Here is a 4,506-nt window from a genome sequence, read left to right as displayed (position 1 = left end):
TATCAGTCTGTGGTTGGTTTCATCTTGGAACTTAAATTTGATTAAGTCTCTAACACATCCCTTCTAGATGATTTACCAATATTTAATTAAATTTATAGGTTTGAATTCTTGGGTTTAATTTCTGTGTTTGAATCTTCTATAATTTTTACAGGCACAAACAAAATCAAATTTAAGTAAGATGGTAGGTAGGTATTATTTAAGTAAATTAGTTTAAATTTTTTAAAAAATTGTTTATATAAAATTAAAATTTTGAGCTTACTTTCTGGAAAATTACGTAAGATTATGATATGGTTTTGATCTATCTATAATTTTTAGTTCGATTCTCACTAATTATTTCAAACGTTTTGGTATTTTTGAATTACATAAAATTTAGAAGTTTTCATATTAGGAATTTCAGAATAAATTATGAACATAATCAGTTATGTTTTGATTTGAAATAATACTATCATTTTATGCATTGCCTTATACCCACTATTTTCCTCAATTTTCATTCCTCAATTTTCATTTTTGTTTATATTACTTCTCATTTTAAAACTTATTATTTTGAAATACTTGCGAATTTATGATCATTAATATTTGATTTCAATCCCTTCTCCTTCTTAAAGGCTCAAACATTCTATAAAGTTTAGTTTTCTAAAAACAACCTATTACCATACAAACACATCCTCTTTCAGACTATTGTGAAAAATAAAACATTTACTTTCTATTATATCTTCGATTCAATCTCCAACGAACAACAAAACACCGGTAACAATAGTATCGTTGTTCGGATCATCCATTTTCGGAAAGTTCCTAACTTTAGAAGAAATATTGTCTTAGAGATAATCACCTTTTAGGGAGTTCTTTCTTCGACATTGATAAGGGCAAAATAACCTTCATCTTTGTTTTTCATGTTGAGTGAGTGAAGGCAGAACTAAAATTTAAATTAAATATGAATCACATTTTTTTTTTTTGAACAACAAAATTTAAATTACATATGTTTTTTATTTTAATATATGGCAGAACGTTGTTTTTCACTTTGAATAGTACCTTCAAATAGTTAGTACGTACACAAAATAAAATAAAAAACATATGAAAAGAACTATGAAACAATGGATTGCCACACTCCAGACTCATTGAAAACAACACACCGGAGTATTCCCACAGCTTCGGATGGAGGAAAATGTGACATTGGATGGTTCAAACAGATTTTTTCATTTTCAAATTACAGTTTGTGCATGAAATGTAATGCCACCCATTGCACAATACACAAGTTCAACCACTTTTGCTTTACACCAAAAACAAAATGTTCCTTAAAAATATCAAGACGATGTTTTAAGTAATAGTAGTAAAAATAAAATAAAAATTGGTCATATTACCTGGCCTCCATCCTTGTTGTCTGACGTAAGTATCTATTTGGTCAATCACGTACAAATCTTTTGGGTCTAAATAAATGTTGTCAACTAAAATTGACTGGACATTACTTGCCTTGAAATAGTTACTGGGGAAAATATTAAAGACTATAAGATTGTTGTTCATTTTAGAAGATTATTGTAAGAATATTAGGAAAAACTGATGTGAAAAGTAAGACAAAACTTGATTTAATTGGAAGGAATATATATTACATGTTGGAGAATGGGGAAAAAAAAAATACATAATTAACCAGATGTATATGAAATATAATACCTTTAGCAGAATTGTTGGANTGGATGGTTCAAACAGATTTTTTCATTTTCAAATTACAGTTTGTGCATGAAATGTAATGCCACCCATTGCACAATACACAAGTTCAACCACTTTTGCTTTACACCAAAAACAAAATGTTCCTTAAAAATATCAAGACGATGTTTTAAGTAATAGTAGTAAAAATAAAATAAAAATTGGTCATATTACCTGGCCTCCATCCTTGTTGTCTGACGTAAGTATCTATTTGGTCAATCACGTACAAATCTTTTGGGTCTAAATAAATGTTGTCAACTAAAATTGACTGGACATTACTTGCCTTGAAATAGTTACTGGGGAAAATATTAAAGACTATAAGATTGTTGTTCATTTTAGAAGATTATTGTAAGAATATTAGGAAAAACTGATGTGAAAAGTAAGACAAAACTTGATTTAATTGGAAGGAATATATATTACATGTTGGAGAATGGGGAAAAAAAAAATACATAATTAACCAGATGTATATGAAATATAATACCTTTAGCAGAATTGTTGGAGTTAAAAATACATGTGGGTTGACGATGTTGCATTCAAATATAAATAGTCTGCCGAGAGTGTAAGAAGTTTGGCATGTGTTTCAAAGACAAGTTTTTCCCAAAGAGAGACATTGCTTTCCCCGAATCAACAGATCTTTGAACTTAGATAGGCGAGTTGCATGCCTGAAAGCAAGTAAAAAATTAGTTAGAGTGGAAATTTTTAATATGCAGTATGTGAGATAGGTGTGGTGTGGATTAGGTAGTTGATTTACATTTTTGTCTGGAAAAAGACTTTTAAAGCTGAGTAAAAGATTGTTTCTTCTAAAGCATGGAGCTTCCCTAAAACAATCCTATTTTTACCGGTGGTCATCGTTAGAGAGTGACTCTAGAGTAGAGTAGAGAGCAATTTTTTAAGGTTTTACCATTTTTAAAATTGTAGTTAGTGTGTGGAGTAGAGAGCAATTTTTTTAAGGTTGTACCATTTTTAAAATTATAGTTAGTGTGTGGAGGTGTTGATTCCCAGTAGTGAGGGAAAGAGATTATAATAATAATAAAAGTAATCAGAGATTGAATTATATTGTATAATTTTATGGAAAACAGATTACTAATATTTAATTAGAAATAAATAAGAAAACAATTATCAAATTACTTATTTTACTTTGATGGCAAGACGTTACGTTTTCAAAAGCAGAATGCAAAACTAAAACTAAATTCGAGCTTCAATTTAAATACCATATGAGAGGAAGAGAAATATAGGGGCTGCAAGTTCAGATTCCATTTGTTTGTTTGTTAGGCAAATTTTTTAATTATCAAGGGATTAAATGGATAATTGTGATCATATTTAATTAGCAATAGATCTTAAACATTTGTGTATAATAAATTATAAATTGAAATTAATATAAAGACATGTGTCAGCTATATAAAGCGTCAGATGTCATCGTCTCAAACAAAGATTCCAGCTAGTTATATAAGATTCCGTGTCCAAATTCTTGGATTTGGAAGAAAAATAATACCTTGTAAACGACTAACTAATATACCAGTTTAGTTCTGAATTAATATAAGGGCTAGCTAATTAAACTACCAAGGAGGAGTTAATTATATAACTTCGTCCAGAACGATCCAGCTAGCCCTCTCAAGTCTCCGTCACTCTCTCCAAGTCTCTCGACTTAACCTCATACCTCAGCAATGTTACCACTCTCCAGCCGCCGTCATTCACGTACGTACGACTGATTCGATCGAGAATCATAATAAAGACGCGGTCGGTCGAGGAAATGATGAGAGGCTTCATAAAACATATATGAGGGAGTTTGTCTCAATAGACTCAACTGAGTCGTTCAAGTTCCACGTGACTACGTGAGTAACGTGCAGACGTGGATCATTAGTAATTAATGAGTTTGGCTCTAGTTAATCGGTGTGTTGATAAGGCTAAGGCGATACATGATGATCCTTCAATCGTGATTCATCAAATAATAGTTAATTATTTTTCTTGTTCTTTCTTTACTTGAAAAAAGAAATTATATATTGATTTTTTTTTGTATCTGGTTCTCATGTATATATAGTCTATCTGAGGTAGCAATTTATATCAAATTAATTAGGATAGTGAAATAGTAATGTTATGTAGTTGACTAGTTGTTAACGTTTTTCGTTGCTGGTCTAGACCAGTCTATATATTATCTCTTTTACTTATTTATCCATTTTTACTATGAATAGTTTTATGAGGTTTTAAAAAAATTGACTATATTTAAAATCTGGAATATTGATTATATATATATGAGTTGATTATATTTAAAATTTGAAATGTATAGCGGACGTAGATATAATTATACTCATATATATATAATCAATATTCCAGATTTTAAATATAATCAATTTTTTAAGCCGTTGCTCTCGAGTCGCCATTATACTCGGTGATTTAGGCTCTACATCCATATATATATGAATTTGTTATCAAAATGAATAATTATTTTCAAATCCAAGTTAGATGGTTACCAATTATGTGATCAAAAATAACAAATGCAGTCAAAACATGGATTTGTTTGTCCACAAAAACAATAAGCTTATAAATGAGAAAAATTACAAGATAATCTAGAAATTATGAAAAAGAAAAAACAAAACAAATCATCTCCAAACTAGTAAACTGTCTTTTCGTCAATCATGGAACTTATGATCATGAAAGGCAGTGGAGTGAATAGAAAATCACAAGGTGGCATGAGTTATATTTTCATAGATATATATGATATGGATTTGAATTTGAATTTGGGTTTGATTTTAATTAATATTTTGTCTTTCTTTGATAAATGATTTTGATATTTACTTAAAAGTCTTTTCT

This window comes from Camelina sativa, chromosome 3, assembly GCF_000633955.1.
Source record: "Camelina sativa cultivar DH55 chromosome 3, Cs, whole genome shotgun sequence".
In the NCBI taxonomy this organism is placed as follows: domain Eukaryota; kingdom Viridiplantae; phylum Streptophyta; class Magnoliopsida; order Brassicales; family Brassicaceae; genus Camelina; species Camelina sativa.
Note: the sequence above shows the minus strand (reverse complement) of the source record.